Source organism: Ischnura elegans, chromosome 8 (genome assembly GCF_921293095.1).
Source record: "Ischnura elegans chromosome 8, ioIscEleg1.1, whole genome shotgun sequence".
In the NCBI taxonomy this organism is placed as follows: Eukaryota; Metazoa; Arthropoda; class Insecta; order Odonata; family Coenagrionidae; genus Ischnura; species Ischnura elegans.
The window spans coordinates 1,315,721-1,343,032 of NC_060253.1; the positions used below are offsets into that span (position 1 = coordinate 1,315,721).

Genomic DNA, 27,312 nt, shown 5'->3' on the forward strand with positions numbered 1-27,312 from the left:
AACAGAGAGCGATTGCGACTCATATCATCCATGATAGGAGTTTGTTATAAAGATAAACTTAGTTTCGTTTGCCCCGTACATTTTAATGCGTGACATTTTGACTATTTCCATTAGTAGGATAATACTAATGTGCTACTCCATTTCCTCCGGAGATGAGTTGAGCGCCACACTATCGTTTTGGTGATCGACTGTTAAGGGATGACTCTTCATTCACAATGGTGAAAATCTCTTTGGACCAGTAGTACAAAAAGTAGTCATGTGGCGCATACGGTTCATGTTAAGGTGGTAGTAAACTACTATGCCAAGCAGCGTCCTCCAATGCTAAATCACATTTTCGGAATGTGTATTCTTTCTTCCCTTTCATCACCTCAAGTGATGTCGATGGGGTCGTTTCTGTACCATAATTGAGTTCTTCTAGGATGTCAGCGATATTTTCCTCCTTACCAGACATCTGTACTTCCAGTTTGCTATACATAATCACACATTAAGAATACGCCGAACAGAATCACCAAATTGTTAAGCAACATTGCCCACATGTACCAGATTTCCCCATCGTTCCTTGGAGACCCGTTGTTGCTTTGAAGCAACACGAATTTCGAATCAAATTTAAAGCTAATAGAAACCATGTCATCGGCTTGTGTTTTCTGTGATAGTTGAATTAAAGCATATATTTTAATAATATTTATAATAAAACATGATAAAACGATAGTTAATGAAAAAGAGATCTCTATAACTACCAGGATGTCAGCAAAACTTTTTAACCGTTCAGCATATCTCGTTTCATTCTCCCCTACCAAAGCGATATTTTCACCAATCATCATCATGTTACGTAAATATTAACTCCGAAGATATAGCTTTCAAACATGATTAAATCTGCATAAATTAAATGCATTTCCTACGAATTTTAGGTATTTGAAATATATGTTGATTAGAAGCAACACTGTGCGCATAAGGGTTTACTCAACTGTATAAAACTATCTCGAAGTCACTAGGTAATTCTCAACATGAGAATTACCTAGTGACTTCGAGAAGAACATCATCATTCCCATGCCCAAAAAAAAAAGGAGAGCGGAGAAGTGGAAGATTTTAGAACCATAATTTTGGCAACACATGCGTCGAAGATATTGATTGGAATCATTTACAGGAGAACAGAGCGAAGAGCATAAGAATTCCTGGATAAGGACCAATTCGGATTTAGGAAAAGTAAAGGCACAAGAGAAGCAATTTTGGCTCTTAAGCTGCCCATAGAGAAGGGAATGGAGAAAAGCAAACCGAATTTCATAGCTTTTAGAGAAGACATTTGATTACGAGGAAAGGAATTCAATGCTCAAGGTTCTGAAAGAAATCGGAGTGATCTGCAATGATCGTAGAATATTTCAAGGTTTGTATAAAAACCAAGTAACTGTGATCAAATGTGAACCCAACTGTGGAGAAGCAGAAATAAGAAAATGGTAGAGACAAGGGTCTGCACTGTCCCCGTAATTATTTATGTTTACAGAGAGATAGACATCAATGAAATGGAAGAGAAAGCTTTTGGTGTTGAAGTCTACGGAGAAAGAATGCTGCAATTTTCTGACGACATGGAAATAACACAGAGAATGATTTGAAGAAGACTTTGACAAACAGAGAAATGACAACGGTCAGATCGAGCTGAAAATAAAAAAGAAGACTAAAATATTAATATGCAGCAAAAAAAGAGGAGAATAGGACAAATATTAAACTAAAAAAACAAAATCTTGAAGAGGTGAAAGATTTTTGCTACCTGGGAGACCGAACAACCAACGACGGACGAAGCAAGAAAGAAATAGTGAGTAGAGTAGCGCAGGCGAAGAGGGCTTTCTAAAAAAAAAAGAGAATCTTCTAACAGCTGAGAATACAAGCATAGGAGTAAGGAAACAATTGATCAGATGCTGCACATGGATCATGTTTCTAAATGAGATCGAGAGCAATGGGGAATGCAGTGGCAGAGAGGTCAAGGGTGGAACCATTCGAAATGTGGTGCTACAGAAGAATCATATGATGGGGATCATACGGATCGAAAGAGAAAGTAACGAGGAAGCGCTGAGAAAAATAGGAGAGTAGAGAAGCCTTAAGGAGAAGACGGGAAAACTTAGTTGGCCATATTATGAGACACGATGAAAACAATCGTTGAAGGACAGGTGGAAGGGAAGAAGGGCAAGGGACGGCCCCGAATTATAGTTATATAGGACAATTTATAAAGGGTTTGAAAGAGAAGAAATACGTCGCTATGTAAAGGCTAGCGGATAGGAGAGAAGAATGGAGAGCTGCGTCAAACCAATCTCAGGATTCGATGACCTATGACGACGATGATGATATCTTTACAGACGTCTTCCCGTTCATCATCTTCATAATTTAATGTAAGCATTAAAGCTTTCACCACCACAGTAGCTACGAGTTTGGTTCCTATATTCACTATTACTATCCTTTCATTACACTGCAGATAGATTTTCACGTGCATCCCGGCGATCTTTCTAAGAATTATCCCCACTCCACCATTATCACTTATCATTCTGCAGCATCCACTCCAAAAGTCTCCTTCATGGGGCCACTTTATTTCGCTGATGATCAATACGTCGAGGTTTATTCTTTGCATCTCCAACCGACAAGTTACCTAGCCTAGAGCAAGTACGAACGGTCTAACGTTCCAACTCCTTATCCTTAAAATCCTATCACATTATACCGATGTACCCTCTCGAGTAGCCCAACCCGCAGATCCGAATGGAAGAGAGTCGCGTAGATTTGCTTTAGAAATTGCAAAAAAATAGTCGAGCACTGCTCATTACAAAATTCGACTAAAGATGCGTTTTGGCCACAGCAAATTGCATGAGAAAATTATGTGCGCACTCTCCCTGGAGCTATCTGCTTGATTGGTGGCAAAAAGAATTACTGAACTTCTCAAAGAAACACTTTTGGCTGGGATGACTCACAGAATATTTTCTCCTTGCCGAGGCTGCAGACAGAAACCGGAGAGCTACGTGCGTTGGTTTCCAACGCGACAACCATTTAACGGACACGTAAAAGTGTTCAGAGTGAAGTCAGAGATCTTTGCTTGCAGCTTTGCAAACGGGTGCAAACCGTTGAAACGCTTTTCTTTACGATATCCCAAACCTCCGACAGCGCGCAGCCATTCCTAAAATTCCTCCGTTTGAACCGCGAGGGAATGCTTTTGCACTCAGAATGACACGCAAATACGATGAGTAAGTTTAAAGCGTGACAAGTGCAATTGCATTTTTAAATATGATCCAACTTAAGTGTGCTCACATCCAGATAAATGTCTTGTATGATATGTGTCACTGTGGTAATTATCGCAAATAACGATAGCTTGCCCATATTTATTCCTTTCCCATGGTATGCAAATGTTCCCCTTCCACTAATCACAGGCCATCTCAGAAGCGTGCGGGATTAGCGGCATTCGAGCACTCATGCATCGAACCTTTTTAAAACGTTCTCGGGCGGTTGCCTTGGCAATATCAAACTATTTGAGCTTTTTCGCCGCAACAACGTTTGGGAGGCCGCGACGTTTCCCGGACGGAGCTGGTTGCTTTCTCAAGGGAATCTGGCGAGCAAGGATTTTTCTTCGTATGTGAAGACAAATAAGGCATTTGGTATTGGGGTAAAGATCTAGCAATAACAATACATAAATCGATGTTACAAATGTGGAAAGAGGAATTGCTATGGATTGAGAAAAGGAGCAATTACTGTCTCGCTGCACAAAAAAGGTGTCAAACAAGACCATACCAACTGCATACGATTTTCTCTTTTACAAACCGCTTATATTTTTTTTCCGAAATTGTGCTTGGTTGATTAGAAGTGTATACAAATGAGATTGTACAAGAACACCCAGCAGGATTAATAAAGGGCAGATACTACAGACCAGATATTTATAATTAAGCAGGCTGTTCCAAAACTCTTGTAATTCAATATATACTATTTTTTAAAGCCGATACCACTGATACAAATTGCTGGAACAACTTTGTCAACGTGCAATGGCGGATAATATCTTGAATTAAAGCCGTGTATTATCACTTTTCCTGAATAAAATCGATTGATCATTGTCAACAAGACCCCACAAACTATAGAGGAATATCTCTCTTAATCACCACCAATAAAAATTTCTACAAAATGGCTAAATAGATTAGAAGTGTGTACAAAATAGATTGTGGAAGAACACCTAGAGGGATTCATAAAAGGCCTACTCTTCTACTGACCAGATATTTATACTCAAACAGGCTGTTTCGAAATAAAGGGAATTTGATAAATACTTCTCTTGCTTATTTGTCGATTTAAGCGAGGCTTATGATACTTTAAACCGGGGAAAAGTGTGGGAAAAAATGGAAAACTTTGGAATTCTTAGGAAATCATTTGAGTTAGCAAGGATCAGTGTCAAAAATAGCAAATGCAAGGTAATAATTGAAAATGAATACTCCCCAAGCTATGAATTACAACTGGTGTGAGACAAGGAGGTGGCCCACCACCGAAACATTTTGATTTGGCACTAGAAAAAGCACGAAATGAAATGAGAAAAACGGACTTGGGAATTATAATAAGGGAAAAGATAACAGTGGTCGCCTTTGCAGATGACTTAGTACTGCTTGCGGAAAATAAGAAACACTTAAGAAGCATGACAGAAGTTCTGATAAAAAAACTCATAAAGTTGGACTGAAAATCAATGACGATAAGACTAAATTTACGCACAGGAAGTCCGAAAAAAAGGTGGAAGAATGAGTTGTTGATTGATATGGGGAGAATGGGAGTCAGTCAACGAGGAGGATGCAGAACTGTGGCGTAACTATGGGGGGTGAGGGGATACAACCCCCCCCCTCCCCCCCCAAGCCTGAGAGAAATAACAAAATATTTAGACCTTTTGTCTAGTTTTGACATCTAACAACTGCATCTGGTTAAAGTTGAATCTGTAGTGCCAAAATAATGTAAAGATGTATTTCCAGGCATGTGATTTTGCAAAAAATTGCCGTTGGCATTTATCCCCATCCCCAAAGCAAATTCCTCGATGAGCCACAGTTGCAGAGCATAGGAAGAATTGGAGGAGGAAGACATTTGGCGAGGCTATAAGTATACCGTCTAGGGCGCAAATGGCCGCGGTATGCGCTGAATCCGGGGGAGGGGCGATGACCATTTCGATTTCGGGGCCTCAACATCAGCTTCCGACAATTCTGAAAAAGTATCCAATCAGCTCTTCCCTCCCCTTCCGTCCGCCAGATAGCGTTGCCGTCGTTGTCAGCCAAACATCAGACGCGACCCCCCCCCCCCCCCCCCAAAGTTCTTCATCACCATTTCACCAACAGGGATAGTATTTCTTGACTCGCGGCGGCCCTAGGAAGAAAGCCATTGAGCACGACGAGACGGTCGCACACAGACAGACAGCCGAGAGCACCCACGCGCGCGCGCGCACCCCGGAGAGCGGAGGGAGTGAGTATTTTGGGACGAGCGTTCGCGAAAGGACAGACGACGGGAGGAGGGGGGGGGGGGGGGGGAGAGTAGACGAGACCACCACACGGACGCACGGGGAGAACGCCCGCTACATCCTAACTCATTGTCGTAGCGATAGATGGCAGCACGGACGATTGCCCCAGGGAAATTCGCGTGCACACATTGAGAATTGAACGGGGAAAATGCGTAGGTTTCCGATTTCTTTTCAGTGTCCACGGGAGAAACTAATACCACACATGCTATGCCTAGTCACCATAGCAATTCCAACGGCGAATTCCACACCCAAATTATTTTTCGCCTTCCGTGACCCAAGTAGCCGAAGTGACGAATAAGCACGGAGTGTCTACTCCTCTTTCAAGTCAGTGTCAGCAATCGAGCGAAATACGATACAAAGACCCAATCAAAGTAATCTGCCGATAGTGAAAGGAATAATAAGACTGACTCACTCACAATCGGCTATTCGCAGCCGGAAGTCTGCTGCGGGTGGCCCATGGTGCTGTGCGGCTTGCCTGCTCCTCCGAAAACCATACATTTAATAGTCACGAGTTAGAGCGCCTCGGTCAAAGTAGCAAGAATTTGATGAAACATTGGCCGCATATTCTTCCAACGACGCACTTTCAATGATGCAAAGAAAAAGGTATTCCCATGTGCCGTTTTTTTAGATATTTGACGAAAAATTTAGGATAATTTAGCATGGGCTCTTATGGAAAAGACGGTTCCTTCGAGATTGCGATGCTGTTTATAGCAAGACCTTGTTGAGACGGCATTCATTAGACGCAACTTTTTTTTCATGAACCTAAATATTTACGGGAAAGTATAAGTTCATGATGAAATAAGAAAGATATTTGCGAAAAACTGCCTGAAACTGGCAAGATGGCCACCGGGACCTGCTATTAACACCGCAAAACGAAAACCACTACCCCGACTTTGCCTAAATTACACAAATATATTTAGTTTTCCGGCTTTCGCATACGTCTTACAGATCTTTTGTTTACAAATAAATATATTTATTTAGGATTCACTATTTTGACAGTAAATATTTATTTAAGGTGTGTTGTAATCAGTTTACTATGCAAAGATTCGAAATAGTGTTGAAACTAGACAAATTGACTACTGTAAATACCCTTTAAAATCATTTTTGGTGCTTGCATTGAGCTGAGGTGCAAAATAGGGAAGAGCACTAATTTTTTTAATTGCCGAATTTGAAAGTTTAGCCTAAAAAAGAAATACAAGTATAGTCGCTTTTATTTCCTGCATCTGGGTTATGCACTTTTAAACGTTTTGAAAGTCGAAAAATTTCATGTTGCGCTGAAACACAGTGCCTCCATCTTGATTGAGATGTGACGTCACAAGGCAGTAGTCACCAGTGGAGTATCGCTGTATTCCGTCGCTTTCTTTAGCGTGGCGAGAGTTTCCGAGAATCGGTGGAGTTTGTTTCCTAAAAATGTCGTCTAGTACGGAAAACATGAATTCAAAAAAGAATTATAAATGATTTTTTGTTCCAAATTGCATCTCGACGTCGAAACGAAAGCCTGGAGAAGATATTCATTCCCGTGCCTTAAGCACAAGCCATACGGAATAAATGGTTCAAGGCTGCTCCTGACTCTTACCTATCGATGATATTCTGTTTTGAAGATCATTTGAAGGTATTGTAAGATCAAATTGATATTTATATTATAATAATTTACTTAATAGGTACTTCATTCATATCAGAAAGTGTGTTGAGTCAAAATATAGCATCTTCCGCGTAGACCTATGTAATACGTAAACTGAAAGTAGTTTGGTTAAAGAATTATGCCCTTCTTGAATTTTCTTACATATTTGTACAAAAAAGGTGATTCCAAAATCCATTGTCTTTCAAATTAACCAATTCGTCTTCGTCAGATGAAAGAAGACTTCGAAAATTTTATGGAATACAAATTGATGGGAGGTAATTGGTCAGGGCTCAGGGTCAAAGTTGGAACAATTCCCAGGATATTTGACTGCCAAAGTGACAGGAAGAGAGCAAGGAACTCCATCCAAAGTCGTCCATAGAGAACGCCTCAGAAAAAAGGTGATAAAGGATCTGATCCTCGAGGGAAATGTTATTGAAAATGTCCCTTCGGATTTGTGCGCAACCAATCGCATTATCACCGTAAGACTCCCTGGTATTGCAGTAAACATACATAAGAGTGGGTTAATATTAATAATAAGTCATCAATAACTTAATATTGCGGCAATATCTACGAAATTACATAAGGTGTTGATACAAAACCACTCACTACTTCGCCTTAACGCTTCGAATTTCAGGAGCGTTGAACCTGTCCTACTTTTTCAAAAACTCAGTGACCATAAATACATCAAGATTTGGTAAATCGTTGGAATTTTCCTTCTCCCAACCAAGATTAACTTTTCTTGAACCCATCCTGGATAGCGAACCACTGCAACAACCAGCCAGCACGGAAATAAGGTTAACATCCCATGATTCTATTTGCGAAGGGCGAACGTTCTGGCCAGCGTGAATACATACGCAGCGATTAAGTCTTGCAGCAAACGTCTGAAATGTGTCTATTAGTTTGACTCAGTTCTTACAAAGTTTCTTTTTGGCATGATAAACGGCATTGAGCCAAAATATACCCAGCGAAAAATAAATACCATCACCTATTTATTAAATATTCAATGTGCTATTCGCACTACTCTTTCCAAACTTGAAGTTGACACGTAAATGAATATTAATATATTACGCAATGATGAAGTCATGTACTCAAAAGAGAAGCAGCCACATATTAATTCTGAAGATATTTTATGACAGCAAAAAACGGATATCCTCAAATTCAGTGATTTTTTTCAAGCAGGAATAGTGGTAGAACTAAACGGCGTAGAAGCTGCCCTCTGCTACTGCCTAGTGACGTCACGGCCAATATTCAACATGGACACCCGTTTTAGCGGCCTTTGAATTTTTCAATATTGCAGACGGTTATCTCGAATCAAGTATACACTATTAGGATTTAAACTGTGGTTTTACGACATTATGTTATTCTGACCTCTAATTTAAAAAAATTGTTTGGTGCAATTGAAACAGTAGTGTACTTCCCTATTACACTCATATTTCATTCCTAATTGTTTATTTTCTTTCGGCGACTCTTTTACGTAAATAATATGTAGCTCGAGTACATCACTTGACGTCAGCCGATGCCGCTCCGCTGCAATTGTTCCGCTAGCATATTTGCGCCGGACAAAAACGGCAATATTCCCAAAGCGTGTGCTCCAAAGAAAGAAAACCTACCAAATGTAATAACCGCTTCCATTATAATTCACCCGCCTAGTACACTAAAGTTTGAAAAAGAACCAACCCGAACTCGTGCCTTAGGTGCAGTAGGAATTCCTGTAGATTTTCCTTGCCGGCAAGGAAAATCTACAGGAATTCCTACTGCACCTGAATTCCCAACACAAGGATATACAATTCACCATGGAGTTAGAGAAAGACGGCCAGCTACCTTTTTTGGACGTATTGGTAAAGAAAAGGAATGACGGTCACCTCGGGCACTCTGTATATCGGAAAGCCACGCATACGGACCGGTATCTAGACTATGCCTCGCACCATCATCCTGTGCAAAAGGCATCCTTGATAAATACACTTTTTCACCGGGCCCACCGCGTTTCGGATGCTGAGTCGCTGGCAGAAGAAGAGAAACATCTAATTGCAGCATTGAAAAAGAATGGCTACCCGGATTCGGCCCTGAAAAGGACCATTAAAAGAAAACCACTTTCAAGTGAAAAAACGGAAGACGAAAGAGCTTGGGCCGTCATTCCCTACGTCGCAGGGACCACCGAAAGGATTGCCAGGGCCCTGAAAAAGCACGGCATCACCACCAGGTTTAACTGTACGACAAAAATTGGTGACTTGCTGCCCACAGCCAAAGACAGACTACAGCACGACCTTCATGAAGGTGTTTACAAGGTCCCTTGCTCATGTGGAAAAGCATACATCGGTGAGACTTGCCGTTCACTCAAGATACGGATGCAAGAGCACCGAAGGGCAACGAAAAACAGGCAATTCCAGCTGTCTGCCATATCGGAGCATGCCTGGACCCCGGGACATGACATTAAGTTTGACGACGCCAAGATAATAGTGAAAGAAGGCAGATATTTTCCCAGACTCATCCGCGAATCCATTGAGATAGCCCGGACGGACAATTTTAACAGAGACGACGGCTACCATCTGGATGCCCATTGGAGGAGGCTCATTAAGCGGACCAATAGGAGAGCGGCAGCCACAACTGGCGGGACTGACCCCCTATATAAGGAGGACGAAAATCGTGGACCGGCATCATCTTCGACCTGAAGACGCTGGCAGCAGTGCCAGCGAAACTGTTGTCATCACCAACAAACCGACGCGGTTGCACCGGAAATATGGAGAAATTGGAATCACAAATGGTGCTTGGTTATCATTAGCACAAATGGTGCACAACAGGTAGGTACTTGATAATGACCTCAAAGGTCGAAGCATGTCGTACGGACGAAATAAATCCGTGGAAAGCAACGAAGTCTCCTTTTCATATTCGTTTTGTCGCAGTTTTTATTCGACACTCGAATCACCGATGGCGGCGCTGACGTAATTTACGTAATAACGGCCGACCCAACGAGGAGAGCGTTGCCATGACAGCATTGGCATAATGGCACAGCGAAAAATAAAGTAACAAATGTCAAGGACGATTCATGGTTTTGAGGAGATATTTCGATATATAGTGACAACAACAGATAGCAATAAACATTCAGGACGAAACAAATTTTCATTGAAATAGCCAATAAGTACTAGCCCACGGCGATTGCTCAAAGGGTCCCTTGATGACACTTACTGCGCGATTACGGTAAAGAAAAAACAATATCATTAGCAGGGTAGAAAAGAAAAAAAATGTAATGCGATGGTTGCCTTAAACCTGAAAACCACCGTGAATGATGAATCGTAGTAATATACAGCATCTTAAGTTATTATAAATTAAAATGAATGCATAACATACATTACTTACGACGCTATGATAGTTCAATTCCAACAAAATCACAAGAGAAATCAGAAATTAATTTCCTCGCTTTGCACTTGCCGCTCCTCCCGCTAAGGAAGTCACGGAATGTGAGCGAAGCAAATTTGAAAGCGATGGCCCAAGAAGCAGCTAGTAGCCGAGTCGCCCGATGTATCCGCTGTAATTCATACTGATTGGCGGTCGATTCGACTCAACACAGCCGCACTCGAGAGCACCCATTCGATTCCAACGCCAGCCGAGTGAAGTTGTTGGCGAGTTGACGTTTTGAAGGGATGGTGTGGTGTTCCAACGAGGCGGCCAACAAGCGAGTTCATTAGCATCGGGAGCGGGTGGAGAGGAAACCGGCGGCGCGGCGGTGCTTGCTTGCTCTGGACGCAGGGCCCAAAGGGGACCACGTTAACGGCCTCTTCGACGGACGGAGATTTGTACTTTTTTAAGTGCCCTCACAAAAGCACTCTTGCGGGGGTCGGGTAATCAGTGAAAAATCTCCGCAACCGCCGGGCAGTGGCGTAGCGAGGGGGGGATCCGGGGGGTTTCGACACCCCCCCCCAGAATATTAGAACACAATTGCTCTCCTTCATAAAAGAAAATAAAATATTGAAAAATCATGAATTTACTAAAGACTTCTTGGACAAATGAAGTTTTTTTTTTCGATTACGGAAAGTGAGAAAATTAAAAGAGAGAAGCATACGGGTGTATGCCGCGTGACATAGTGGAGATTGCAATCGGTTATCTCCACTTATACGTCACGCGGCACACACCCATATGTCACTCTCTCTTTTAAAACCATGAACCGCGAAAGCTTCAATCAAGTGATTAACTTAGTTTAAAATTCCTCTACTAGTTGTTAGCACTCTGTTTTTCAAACATTTCTCCTCCCTCCTAGTTTTGGACACCCCCTCCCCCCCCCCCCCGAAAGATATTCCTACCCCCACTTCCGCCGGGATTTGAACCCGGACAAGTTGAAGTCAACACTCCAACACCAACGCAACAACTCGATCTCCACTGACAGAGCTGCGATCCAAGCGTCACGGAAAGGTCCGAAGTGTTGGCCGTTTGCGAAAGCACCAATGTGGTCAGAGAGCGGGGGGGAGGTCGCCGATGGGCGCGCATTTTCGGCAGCAACTAGTAGGACTCCGCAAAAGTATTTCCCCGCTTGGCCGAAGAATGAAAGTTGCTCTTATTGGAACATTTTCGGGAAATTATGTGATTCGTATGCGAGCGTAAAATTAATTTACGCTCCAATTATCTCGTATAAAACCGGAGATATTGAGAGATATGCTTCAATTACAGTCGATGCGTTGCTGTCGCAGCATACAATACTCCATGAGATTACGAGAGGGGGTCCACTTCAGGCACACAAACTGACTCAGTTCGAGCTCAGCTGTCATCCGTGCTGATAATAATTCAATTGGTACCTAACCGTACAAACTAACAGTAATTTCCTTGAAACTTGTCGGAAATATTTCAATGAATGAGAACTAGACAAACAACTCATGAAAACTACATGAAAAACTTTGGGCGGCTCTTAATACTGCATTGCGTCTCACTGAGACCGTCAAGTGGGATGCAATGGCAGTAAAGACGTCACGCACTAGTTTAAAAAAAGGCGTGCGGAGAGCGGCGCGAGGAACTATGTCGTGCTTTTGATTCACCGCAGATCAATGAAAATGGGTCGAACACTGGATGACTAGTATAAAAGGAACTTTATTGGTTATCTATAAGATTAGTGGGCTGAAAAAGACGGCAGATAAGCATAGCAAGTTCCCGTTCTGTTATATGCTGACGTTGGTTCGGCCAATAAAGGTCACGTCTTGAGGCGAAGAACCGATTTAACATCGTCCCAAAAGAATGCGGATCTTCATCTGAAGACGTAGTTTAACCAATTTTGCAGCACACCAGATGGAAAGTGGACACTCCAGTAATAGAACGTTAGAAATACGTGAGCGATGTCAAAGGCAGCGGCAAGAATAGGAAAGACCCTATCGGCCGTATTCATAGATTTCCGCTAAAACACGCTAGTAGGGCGACTAACTTAGTCAGCTACTAAGACCTTTTAGTCGCCTACTAAGATATGGTATTCATGGATTGTATTACGTGAGCTACTAAGAGCTACTAACTTAGTATGCTACTAGCCAGCTCGGCAGCCGATACTCGGTAGTGATTTGGGTTCAACCCGCTAGGCTACGCTGGACAACACTGCATCTGACTCCTCCGCGGCGCGGAAAATTCGTAACACTATCTACATCTACATAATACCCTGCGAGCCACCTCTAGGGTGTTTGGCAGGGGGTGATCAATCACCAGCATGCAGCATGCATTTGGACTCCCACATGCACACCACACCGTCCAAAAAACGTCCCGTATAATAACAAACTATACTACTATATGCTGTTAGAAATAGAATATAGAATAGAAATTCAGAAACATGCATTAAGTTTTACATAGGTTAGTAGGCTACACTACAAGTCATGCAATCTATTTACGAGTTCTATTGCTGCCGTTATAATCTCTTATCGATCGTGGAAAAAATGACATTCGGAATCTGTCTGTTCTGCAATCTATATCTCTTATTTTATTTATATGATCTGATCTTCCGTAGTACGTTGGCGTCCGCAAGATATGGTTAACTTCGTCAGAAAAGACACTGCTCTTGAATGTATCTAAAAGGTTTAGTCTATTTTTCAATCTACGGTCCGACAGAGATTCCCATCCGAGTTTATGTAAGAGGTCAGTTACACTAACAAGACTATCGTAACGACCTTTCACATACCTGGCAGCTCTTCTTTGCACGCGTTCTAACTCTGTTATTAAGCCTTTTTCATGAGGGTCCCAAACACTGGCAGCGTATTCCAAATGTGGTCTAACGAGGGAAAAGTAGCTAATTTCTCTCACTTTGTCGTCGCACTTTCCTAATATTCTTTTAACAAAACCCATTTTACGATTAGCTTGACCGGTTATTTCTCGAATATGTTTATTCCACGATAGATCATTATTGAGTCTAACCCCTAGATATTTCACGGATTCAACTGCCTTTAACTGGGTGCCCCGAATGATATAGTTATACTATCAAACAAAAGAAATTGATTCAGCAAAATGCATTGAAATTTTTACTTCATAATAAATAATTCGATGTGATATCGCATCGCAGACATATTTTTTGATTGCTGTACACAAAAATTATGCAATACCTTTGGGAAAGGGTAGATTTATGAGTAATACCGACGCATGTTTGTTGAAGCATGTTTTATATTTGAGATGCAGTTATTGTTGTAAAAACGGCCGTGTATTCATTGATCATATAAATTGCATTTTTTGGACTTCCAATATTTGTTTCCACTAGTGTATGCGTGATTAGTATGGAAAAACATAACTAGCAACGTCAGTATTATACATATCTGTATTCGGAAAGCAGATATACACCTCAATGTCGGAGTAAAAACGAAAAATTTTGCAATGCATAAATGAATCGCTAAGAAAATAACGTTGAGTTAAATGTGTGAATGATACACATTTATTACGTTACAAACACCTACGTGCGAGCAATTAGTAACATATGTTTGCAACTCCTAAAATGTTAGTCAAGGAAACAACAGTCTGCTTCGCTACATTTAAATATTTCAAATATTGACAGCGTGCGGAAATATACGGCATATAGTTTACTAGAGGTGGTTAATGTAAAAAACAAAGAATAATTAACGTAACTTGTTTTACTTATTTATTGCTGATCATATCACAAATAGCACTACAACGCACACAACATTTCACTTCACATTTCACGAGCTGTCTTTATGACACTTATAATCCGTACATTCTGAATCAACTGGTTCAATGAAAAGCTTGACTCACACTTAATTTAAAACACTATAACGTAACTCTAGTAAAGCATGATAATCAGTTTTCCAATCACTCTGCACACACCAAAAGAATTTGCACTCGTTGACGTTCGAAAGAATTCTTCACATCTCACTTCCCACTCATCACTAATTATTTAGAATCAGTTGATGTTATGTCACATTACCATTACGTAGACAATGAAATAAATAGGCTGAAACAAATTTCTAAACCAGAAATTGTAACATCAATAACCTTCCAATCTCACTCTCCACTATCACTCGTACCGTAACCAAAACAAAAACAACAGCGCAACGAAATACGCGAAATGTAAACACTGCCGAAAGCTCACGATAAAGTGACTAGAATAAGTAATATAATCAAACAAATTATAAGCGTACAAACGAATGAAAATTTATAAGCGTTTTCTGTATCCCTAAAGAACAACTGCTTCAAATATGAAACATATTCCCTTCGCAACAGCTAGTAGATACCTTTGATCGAAATGGTTAAACCAGCATGAAAGAAATAAATAATTTTGTCGAAGCTCATACACTCACAAATCACTTCACTTGTCGCTTCACTCTTTACTTCATCGTCTATATGCAAGCAATTTACTTAGGGGCGCATTGAATATACAAATTGTGTTCACTTACACTAGAGGCACAAGTTCACTGCAAGTCGTAGCTTCCTCGCAGCTACGAAAAACTTTCAATTCCTGTCAACAATTACACTACATACGTTGCCTGCCTTACTTGAAGAATGGATTCTCGTATTCCATTTTGGCACAAATGCATAAAAACTCTATAACAGTATACAAATAAAACCGGAGTTCGATCATCCACAACGGTCCGCCATATTTAGTAGCTCCCTTAGACAAGGCCGGAGGGCGACTAAGAACCGGCTACTAAGATAGTAGCATACTAAGCTTAGTAGCCCTTACTACCGGTCTATGAATACCATTTTGCTAGTATGCTACTACTTAGAACGCTACTTAGGCGTTAGTAGCTTACTAAGGAAACTATGAATACGGCCGTATGATTGCAACGTGTTTTAAGAAAAGGCTAGTGAAGAGTCTGATCTGTAGTGTGGCATTTGACGGTGCGGAAACATTGAAAAATTGGTAAGGAGGAGATGGTTCAAGGGAGAAATGTTAGGTGAGAGGGGAAAGGGGAGCAAAAGGATGCACAGGTTGTATGGTGAAGGGGAGGATATGAATTGAAAAGGGAAGTCCAAATTGAGAGGGGGCGCAGGGTGGAATTACTCGCAATATATGCACTACACGCGAGCATGCTCCACATTGACCACGAAACGTCACGTCAACAAACAACGAAGAAGCGCCTCTCGAAAACCAAGGCTACGCTGCCATTGAAAAGTCAAGGCAAAATCTTAAGACGGCGTTCCCGAAATTAAACGGGGAGGTTGGAAAAATTCAAAATCGGAAGCAGGGGAGGGGAATGATTCGCAGCCTGTTCAAACGTAGGCACTATGAATTTGAAGGAGGACATAGGCAGCCTCCCGCCACGAGGACCACTGCTTTAAGTGTAATTAGGGAGCTTGGAGAACTTCATTCGCGTGGCTGTACTGCCGCCGTCTTCACGCTAACTGGTTCAACATTGAAAGTTTATTTTAACTGAACGTCTGTAAAAAAATCGCCTACGATAAACCAAATGTTGAGCCAGTTATGCTGACTAAGCCAGCAGTACAGCTGTGCGAAATTGTCGCTCTTTAAAACGAGAAATTAATCGCAGAGTGAGATATTAAACTTACACAACACTTTCCCAGCGAATATTCAAGAAAAAAAAACATAAATCTGCCTATCTGAGTTAAAGTTTCCGCTTCCCCCGGGGCCGTGCCTCTCCAACAAAAATTCAGCAGATTGGAACAAGAGAGGCAATTGAAAAGCACTTCCAAAAAAGCATCCAATCGAACTCACAAGAGGCGCCCTCGGCGGAATTCCCTGCTCCACGCACCCACGCACCTCAAATGCAGCGCACAGTCCGCTGGAGGAGACGCTCCAACTCCAGACACTCGGCATACAGCCTGCCTCGAACGCACGACAGGTCCTCAGACTGGAAGCGGCATCGTTGATGCAAGCCTCGCGACACTGGCACGAGATGGCAGGCGGAGAGGAGGAGGGGGAAGAGGAGATCTCCGGCTCGTCCCCCCCGAATGACTCAGTCCTTTTAAACGGGGCTTCTTTCTGCACCCGTTCGAGGTGCGAGAGGGAATTTTAGGGTTTTGAAAATAATAAAACCTGCCTACATCAATGCCGTCCACTTCAAAATACCCCTCATTACATATGCATATTCCTTATTTCTCGTTGATCCCTTTCTCGTTCAGATTACGATTCTTCCAGCAATCATTGGAACTATCGTGCATTCACACAACGATGATTAAAATCTACCTATGCCGCCCCCTAGGAACGAGAAATTGACGGTTAGCAAAGCTGTTGAGGCATGCAGGGCCAAGATATCACTTTGTTCTACGTGTATTTAACGAATAATTTTTCTTCCGCCCATATTCTTCCTTGCTTGGACTAATCCATGAAAAAAACAGAGCGAAGGGAGCTTTACGAACTTTTCGTCTTTCTCTTGTCGCTTCCTCTTCCGGTCTCCCAGAGCCTAACCATCGTAAAGTGGCAACCTTCGGAACTACGGTAATTATCGTCAGGATGTCATGCATTCACACTGCTAGATCGGCCAACTATCGTTAGGCTGATCGCTCGGACATTCGTAATCTGCACGAGACATTATGTTTTCACTTTTTCCACATTTTCATCGGTTGTTATTGTGCTGGAGCGTTCGTCATCTTCACGGCCATCTTGGAAACGCTTATACCACTCGTAAATTCTTGTTTTACTCAGAGCACAACATCATAGGTCTTTGTTAACTTTTCTTAACTTTGTTACACTTTATTTGCTGATCGTAAGTTGCTTTACAATAATTTATTGATTCATTTCTTTTAACAAACAAACTAGCCGAGCTCATAGCAACACATCTAACTTTAGCGTCTGCCAAAGACAAAATTTAACAATTAATTCAGCTGAAAATTTTATCATACTTCAGGGATATGTACACCAAAATAATAATTAAATTTGACCATTGGACTCCCCAAACTCGCGAGATTTTAAACATTTTAGTCCCCGTTATTTGTGAATGCCCGCCGCACGTGGTGTGCTAGAGAGTAGAGAGAGTGCGTATATGGTACAGCCCGAATAACACGCATACCCGCCATCTGCGGAAACTTCCGTTGTCATTCTGAAACGGTCAACGTACGTAGGATAGACACCCAATCCATCGCTTGCACTTATTTCTAAATTAAAAATTTTCTTAGTATTTCATCTGAAGCAATTAATTTACACTTCAGGAAGAGCCAAATGTTGACGAAAATTTATTCTTCATGCCCAGAAAATTTCAATAGGATAGCGTAATTTTTTTAGGGGTACATCAGCAAAAAAAAACAAAATGCGAGTGATGGGTGAAAGGGATGGTCTTCTAAATTTAGCAACGGGATTAAGTGAATGATATTTCAATAAGACATTGCATAGTCCTCCACTTGGTACATCAGCGAAAGACGAGGGTCGTTGTGCACCAATGCATTATCCAATGGTGTAAAATATACGAAGCGTGGATATAAATAGTTTGGTGATGAATTAAAAGGAGATTAACGCTATATCTATTTCAAACGATTAAACGTCGGATTTTCAACTCATCGTTCCGCCAATCACATTGAATGATTAAGTTAATGACATTTTGTGAAATGATGCACCGGTTTTTCGTGAACAGCGATGAAAATGATCAGTTCCACACAACAATGTTGACATCGAACATTGTGACACAGACCAGAAGCTATGCATGCAGAATAAGTAAAGCGTTTCCGATACGCTACGCTATTGTTGGTAACTATTTGACCAGTTATTGTCGCGATGTTCAGCCGTTGCTGGTAATCGGCGTTTGACTTTTAATTGAGGTGTGTTGTGTCGTAGGTACGAATCATAGCCTACACTCCTATGATAGAAATAAAAAAGGCTGCTCTGACCCGTTATTGAGTGCGGTAAGTAAATAATTCTTAAATCAGAATAGATGAGAGTCGACATGAATTTTAGAATCGGAATAGAAAGTTTGTTGGAGATTTGTATTGATGGGACAGCATGGGAATGAGATACTTCTAAATCAATAGACATTAGCGATTGGAGAAATTTCGGAATCGAAGTTCGAACCCAGGTTCAACAATGCAATAGAAAAAGGTCACGAATCGAAAATGAGAAAAGCTGAGGGGTCTGAGCCCGCAGCGAGGCTACTCCCAGCCGAAATGATATTTCGAAGACGAGGGTTATTTGGGAAGGCACTCACTCACCAGGCATCCGCGGAAGCCTCCTCGCGCAGCTCCTATCCCCTCGCTGCCTTGGGTCGAATTGCTTTTTTCGCGGCTCGCGCGAAGAGGGAGGGGAAGAGGGGAGGGAGGGGAAAGAGGGGAAGGGGCAGATAGAGACGACGGACCTTTTCCACAATCATTCGCAAAATCAAACGGTACATATCTCTTTCTCCTTTCCACCAATAGCTCCAACGTTGGCGGACAAATGAATATTCCACGCGGTCATTTTCTATCATATCCCCTGGGAACCATTTACCACGATCAACGTTCACCAAGCGTCTTCCTTACGCTGCGTGCGTAGCTTCTGGTCTGTGTCACAATGTTCGATGTCAACATTGTTGTGTGAAACTGAACATTCACGAAAAATCGGTGCCTCATTTAACAAAATGTCATTAACTTAATCATTCAATGCGATTTGCGGAACGATAAGTTGGAAATCCGACGTTTAATCGTTTGAAATAGATATTGCATTAATATCCTCTTAATTCATCACCGAACTATACGCTTCACACCGAAAAATGCGGTCGTGCACAACGAAACTCTTCTTTCGCTGATGAACTAAGTGGAGGACTATACAATGCCTTATTGAAATATAGGTCTACTTAATCCCGTTGCTAAATTCAGAAGACCATCCCTTTTTCTGCGAATATTACAATAATTGAGGATTCTCTCTTCTCTGTCCACTGCATTGTATTCACCCTCCCGTCACCGTAACGTGGGGTGAAAAAACACCCCAGGGCGGATAAAATATCCCGCCAAACGAAAACGGCGGCTTGCATTTGCCACTCGGGGTCTTTACGCAGTGTCACTTGGTTTATCCTGGAGAGTATACTATAGGGACATCCCGTTCCACGCGTCAGTGGCAGTCTCGAGCAGCAATGATTAGAAGTGCAAGTGTGGTGCTCTTTCAATACACGTTACCCTGTGTTGTGTCTATACCTACTTTTTGTCATTTTTAAGTTTTCTTCACTTTTATTCTGCATTTTTTGGGTAAGTATGACATGTACAGTGTCCACACTATATATGTACTATCGTTTTCAAAAGTATGTAGACACCCACGAGCCCCACTTAACTGATGTGGTAGGGTCGGTAAAAACTTGGAAGGTTGGCACATGAGGTAGCTTGCATCCCTCACCAGTACGCCAGCAATAGCCGACGAGGACGGACGCGGGGGCGACCGGGCTAGCGAGACAGGAAGCAAACTACAGGCTCAAATACCCTAGCGAATAGAATGCTCTGAGGAAACTCACGTCCACGCACAGGTTGGGAGTGTTTTCTTGCTAGCTCTGTGGCGAGGATTTCCTCTCTTCAGATTCATATTTGGACTTACCGTGAACAAGGAATGTATATGTGGCCCCGTAGCGGTGTAGGATTACTTCGCATATACACGCGCATTTGATGCATAGAAGTTATGGAGGGGATCCGAATCTGAGCCAATTGTATTTTTTTTATTTTGTGAAAGGTCAACTGATAACATCAACATAATAGATATAGTTTACTCAATAATAAAATTAACACCGAACTTTTTACCGACTAATTTTTTAACATAAATGACTCAATCTGCCTTAACACATTTATTTCAAAGCAAGTTTATTCAAAGAGTGGAAATAACCGGGGAAAGTGGCAGAGGTTGTATTTTATCCTTGCTACTGTCAAATTTCAATTTTTAAAAATCTCTACTCATATTATCGACAATACTCAATAAATAGCCAGATACACTCGTTTTTGAAATCAGAATGATATCCCTAGAGCATGATGTTTGCAACTCAATCGATAACACTGATCAACCAAAAAATAATTTTTTCTGTTCTAGCCATGTTTTTGAGTGATCCTCTGGTATTTTTCGGGCTGATTCCGAATCCGGGCCCAGATGTTTTCTATCACGTTAAGTTTTTTTAGGACAATCGGACTCAACGGGGATTCAAGGGAGTTTAAGTAAATAAATTGTGAGTTAAAATAATGTGAAAAATTGGTACTTACTCGGAATTTTCTCGCATATTTAGCTTCTGACGAATCCTTTTTCAGTGTCCACCACTAATCTGATAACATGTTGCTGAACTTTTCTTGGTGCCGTTCGTGCATTAGTAAAATATTCTGGTGGAACACCTATCGTGTTGATCACTAACGGCGCCAAGGTTTGTAGGAAAAAAGTTCAGGTGTGAGCCAATGAAGTGATTTGTTTGGAATACGTAGAGCAGCCCATTTTTTGTGCAATTTAATTACATTAACCACCAGATCGTGATGATATTTAGCCATTCTCTTTCCTAGAAAACCTTCAAATGCATTTTTGAATGCCTTCCACGCGCTTTTTTGTTGAACTCTTGCCGTCAAAATTCCGAATTCTTCAGCGCTTCCTAAAAAAATCTGTGGCCCTATAAAAAATCCTTCTATTATCTGTTTTCACTGATTTTTAGGACATTTGTTTCACATAAGTAAAACCTGCACCATTTTTGCACATATCTTTTACACAATTTTTAAAAAGCCCTAATTTAATACTTAGAGGTGGAAAATTATATTTTAGGATCGTAAAAAAGTTAAAAGGGACATTTTGGAATCCAGGAACGAGTGCTTACGTTATAGCCAGTCTTTTTTCAAGTAATATTTTTTTCTGTCCCTACTATCCCAATCGCAGAAGAAGCAATAATATTTCGTGTTAGCCAACTGTATGTCTAGTAAAAATGCAGCTGCTTTTAATTTTCCACCGATTTTGCGTAGAGAAAAATTTACTGCACATTCTGGTAAGATTCTTTCATGTCAGTTCCATGAGCTAATGCTTTCGAGGGGAGTTCAATTCCATTATGTTAGAAAACAGCCTTTAAACTGACGTTAAACGAATCAATGAACCTAGTCATCTGTGTTGTATTCAAAACTAAGAGTATCCTTAACAGATAGAACATCATTGCAAAAATTAAGATTGTTTTCATGAGAATGTACAGTTGTGATTTTTTTGTATTTCGATTTAGCAAATTCCAACCCTTCAATTGTGATCTTAAGATTTCTCTCTGCTTTTTAGACAAACTTAAATTGCGCAATAGATCACTTAAATTCTCTTGCGTCATAAAATGAGGTCTATCAGATATGTTTGGTCCGAAAATTGGGTCTTTCGAGTTTTCGATTCCATCATTCTCAGATACTTTCTGAATATTCGCTAAGATTAACATTTTGTGTGGTTCCACCACTGGTAAATTTTTCAAGTGTGGGGCTGATTCTCGGTTGTTTGGATCTTTTACTGTGTGTTTTGACTTCGGTGTTATTCCTTTAATTTCTGTTTCATAAAAATAGTAGTCAGAAATATGATCCTTAGCTTCCCGCCGAATCATGAGGACGGAAAAATTCATATGACGTTTTCCATCAGTCCAACCAGTGAGAAGCCTTTCACACCTGCTACATATCACCGAAGGCTCCAATCCTGTATCCAGGTCACCCAACGGACAGTCAAAATAAAGTCTAAAACACTGTCTCCATCTTTAAGCCACGTTCCTCCTCTTAGCCTTGAAAGTAATTTAATCGCACACGTAACAAAAGTCATCGTGGTAGTTCACGCTCTGTTTAGGCCCATTCGCCCTTTTAAAAATGTCTGCCAAAAACTCTATGTCTTGTAAATGTTTTTCAAATGGTGTTTTGTGATTGTCTACTTGAAGGGAACCAATGATAAAAATTTCAGGATAATTAAAAATGCTGAGCAACATTACCTCGGTGATTTGAAATGGATTGACCCCACGATGAAAGCTAAGACACTTCGCAACGATTACAATGTGATAAGCTGACATTTCCTGCGTGCAACAAAATTCTCAAACCGTCTGCAGATGAAAAAGACATGTCTTTACGCGCCTATAGTCACATACTTATTTGGAGTGGAAGCTGATTATGCAGTGCATCGAAATAAGCGATAGGTTACTGCAAGTTTAATTATATGTTTGTTGGGATAGGAAGGCATGCCATCGTAGGACAACATGTTATGAAAGGAAATTATTATTTTTACCTGTTCATGCTATTATGATATATAAATGAAATAAATTACTACTTTTGTAAAAGAAAAAACATACATTCAGCTGTCCCAATGAAACTAGACGTGATGGAAATAATCTAAGCCCAGATTCCGAATCAGCAAAAAATACGTCTAAGATCATCCAACGACGTCTCCAGGACAAAATCTTTGTTCACCAGTGTGGGAAGTTATGTAAGTAAAAGCACCAACGCTTTGCTTCCTATGGGAGTGCGAAATACAAATATCTCCAAGGATTAAGTGGAAGTAAATTGGTACATGAAATCTTTTACCCTTAAAAACGGACGAAGGGGCCGCCTGGGATGATTATGTGACCTCGGCTGGGGCCCTTGGGAAAATTTTGGGAAATCGCATGCCCAGAAATGGATTTTGACGCTATTCTGGCTCTTAAAATGTAGATTTAAGTTAATAAAAGGTAGCAATTTCGTAAATAAAAATACTAAGAAAAATGAAAATTACATAGCTTAAAACTTTAGATAGGTGTGATGGTTCTGTTATCTATTTAGTATATTTGTACCTTAAAACCGCACTGAAATCTAAAAACCCTCCAAAATAACTTTCGAATAACCCTTTCAAAAAGCATATGGTTCTCTTTTATCTTCTAAAACCTTGATTTCATTAATATTTTTACAAACTTTGTATGCTGATTAAGCTGCAAATAAAGCAAATAATCAGAGCTTAGAATTTTATAATTGTTAAAAATAATTTGGTTCAAAGTAATCTGAGTTTTTTTATTATACCTTTCATATACACTTCAAGATAGACGCGAGCGTTGTGGGGGCCCTATAACCTCGGGGGCCTCGGAGATAGCCGACCAACCAACCTGACCAGACCGTACCGATCGGACCACAATAAATAATTATAAATTTATGACCGAATGGATATCATCCATTTCTTCAACGGAAATTTTACAGCAGCAAGGATAAAATACAACCTCTGCCACTTTCCCCGCTTATTTCCACTCTTTGAATACACTTGCTTTGAAATAAATGTGTTAAGGCAGATTGAGTCATTTATGTTAAAAAATTAGTCGGTAAAAAAGTCGGTGTTAATTTTTTTATCGAGTTAACTATATCTATTATGTTGATTAAATCGAAACTTGAAGCTTTTACGTGGTGGAAGGGCTCCATATTAATAATGAAAAACACTTTGTTACTTCAACAAAATTCATAGAGTTTCTATTTTATTACCAGTTTCGGCTATTACACCTCTTTCCATTACATTTTTCAAATACATTCGAAAATGGTGTAATAGCCGAAACCGGTATTAAAATAGAAACTCCGTGAATTTTGTGAAAGTAACAAAGTGTTTTTAATTATTAATATTATGTTGATGTTATCAATTGACCTTTCACAAAATAAAAAAATACAATTGACTCAGATTCGAATCCCCTCCATAACTTCTATTCATCAAATGCGCGTGTATATGCGAAGTAATCCTACACCGCTACGGGGCCACATATACATTCCTTGTTCACGGTAAGTCCAAATATGAATCTGAAGAGAGGAAATCCTCGCCACAGAGCTAGCAAGAAAACACTCCCAACCTGTGCGTGGACGTGAGTTTCCTCAGAGCATTCTATTCGCTAGGGCATTTGAGCCTGTAGTTTGATTCCTGTCTCGCTAGCCCGGTCGCCCCCGCGTCCTTCCGCGTCGGCTAGGGTTGTTCACCATATTTTTTTTATTTAAGAAATTGAAAGATCGTGCCTCAGAAGGAGCAATGACAATTATATTACGCTATTTTCTTCATTGTACATGTTTAGAGAAGGCTTTAAACAGTGACAAATTTTACGTTACGCCAAAAAGCCCTACTTCCATCTTGAATTGATGTGTGACGTCACAAGCCTGTAGATGCCCTGCTGCAGTGTTGTTTAAGTGGCTCAGCAGGGTTATTCCCCTTTTTTTAAGATCTCCAGCGTCTGCCGCCAGATCAGTGTTTAAAGAAAATCCAAATTTATCCTTTAATAAGAGTAATAATAAGCAAAATTACCCCTACTTGTACATATTTATTGCTCATCATATCACAAATAGCACTACAACGCACACATTTCACGAGCTGTCTTTTTGATACGTATAATCAGTATATTCCAAATCAACTGATTCAATAAAAAACTTGGCTCACAATAAATATAAAACACTATTATGTAACACTAATAAAACATGACAATCGGTTTTCCAATCACTCTGCACACACAAAAGAATTTGCACTCCTTGAAGTTCGAAAGGATTCTCCACACCTCACTTACCACTCATCACTAACGACTTAGAATCAGTTTACGTTATTTTACATTGACATTGCGAAGACAATGAAATGAATAGGCTGAAACAAATTATTAAACTAGCTAAACCAGTTATTGTGACATCAAAAAACTTCGAATTTCACTTTCACTATTACCGTAACCAAATATGACCAAAACAAACAACAGCGCAACGAAATTCGTGAAATGTAAACACTGACGAATGCTCCAAATGAATTGACAATAGGTAATAAAATCAAACAGAACTTAGAAGCGAACAAACGAATGAAAATTAATATACTTTCGCTGTATCCTCTAAGTACATTTAGCTCAAATATGAAACATATCCTTCGCAATAGTTAGATACCTTAGATCGAAATGTATAGGGTTGATTGAACCAGCATGGAAGAAATAAATAATTTCGTCGAAGATGTTACATTCACAACTCACTTCACTAGTCGCTTCACTCTTTCCTTCATCGTCTATATGCAATCAATTCACTCAGGGGTACATTAAGGGCACAAATTTTGTTCACTTGCACTAGCGGCAAAATGAAAGTTCACTGCACGTAGGTAGTTTCCTTGCAAATGCAGCTATACAAAACTTTCAATTCCTGTCAACAATTACACTACATACGTTGCCTGCCTAACTTGAAGAATGGATTTTATGTCGCCTTGATCCATCCGGAAGCTTCATGCACAACATAGGCCATTTCAAAATAAGGAATAACCTTGGCAAATGTCCAGTCGGCATGCAGAGTGCTCAGCTTGGCATCGAGCGATCGAGAGTACAGGCCAGCCGTACAGGCTTGTTTCGTCATCACCTCTATTTCAAGATGGCCGACCGTTTTTGGCGGCGTTTAAAATTGTTCGAATTTTGATTGCTAATAATTCCATCATTACTTTTTCAACGCATCTGTCATTCATCCCAATCAAAATAAAATTACATCAGAAGTGATATACAATCGTTTTTTTAGACCGTTTTGATAGGCTTGAACAACCCTATTGCTGGCGTACTGGTGAGGGATGCAGGCTACCTCATGTGCCAACCTTCCAAGTTTTTACCGACCCTACCACATCAGTTAAGTGGGGCTCGTGGGTGTCTACATACTTTTGAAAACGATAGTACATATATGTGTGTATGAAAATACCTTATTTATGGGTATTATATATGATCATGCGTAGATACAAAATAAACTATCTTTAAAAATCACAAAAGCACAAGGGTCTGAGGAGAGAGTTGGAATTCTCATTCACCACCCCTTCGACCAAACTCCGCCCGTCTCAATGCTATCAACTCCTCTACAAAATAATGGAAATCGCCCTGCACTCATCGATGGATGTTTTTGGAATCCGATTTAACGCCGATGTGTGGAGGGATCAAGGGATTTCTGGTCCCCGAAAAGCAATCGCTGGCACCATCTCTCATGTCAGAGTGATGGAAGAAATGATTCAGGAAATATCGAATAGAGGAGAGCTGGTGAGGGGATCGTCATGCAGGATTTTGAAGATAGGGCCGGGGTACAGCCTAGAGTATGATGGGGGGTCATGTTTTACGGCGTGGCAGAATAGGAAAGAGGCGAAGACGCCTTTGAGATGTTTTTGGTTTGGAGGAGAATGGAGAAAGTGGACGCCATGCCCGACATGGGGTTGATGATATTGATAGCGTGGTCAGCGAGTATAGAAGTGAGGATAGGATTTATAGAAAGAAAGAATGGGATTAGACGTTGCAGAGAACTGAAAAGGCAGGTCCAAATTGAGAGGGAAGACCGAACGGAGTTTTTTGCAAAATGTTCCAAGTAAACTTACCTTAAGCGGTAAAATACTTATATTATAAAATTTACCTTATCTGGTAGAACATCGGGTTTTTCAAAGCGTAGAATAAAAAATTTAGAAAGAAATTAGCGAAAATGTATTAAAGGAAAGTTCCAACGAAAACCGAATACAGTAGATTCCGGTTAATTGGGACATATCGGGACTTGTGCACTTCGCCCCAATTAAGCGGCTGCCCCAATTAGGCGAACTCTCTTGTATATGGGCATAAAAAAAACTTTTAAATTGTAGAAAGAAGACTAAAGAATATTTATACAACATAAGTTTATTACAGTATTAATTTGATGAATAAATCAGTAAGTTTTGTTAATTAATGTCATTTTTAAGAATTATAACATTTTTGTTAAAAATATTTTTCACAGCCTTGAGCAATGCTGAAGTCCTATTAAAGAAAATTCCTAACCTCTTGCGGATAGTATAACAACAAGAGCTTTCAAAATAGGGTAAGAATAGGACCATTTGTGAAAAATAAGAGTAAATCAAAGGAGGAAAATATAAAAAATAGTATTCTGAAAACAAAAATTTTAATTTTGTCGC

At 40.5% G+C, this 27,312-nt stretch overlaps 1 long non-coding RNA gene across 1 annotated transcript in view; it reads right to left on the reverse strand.

Annotated features, from left to right (window-relative positions):
• Nucleotides 1–18,743, reverse strand: part of LOC124163320 — a 74,868-nt gene extending 56,125 nt beyond the window's left edge. The window contains exon 1 of the long non-coding RNA XR_006865747.1: nt 18,684–18,743. This is a non-coding gene — a long non-coding RNA (uncharacterized LOC124163320). The remainder of the gene's footprint in view (nt 1–18,683) is intronic.
• Between the last annotated feature and the right edge of the window lie 8,569 nt (nt 18,744–27,312).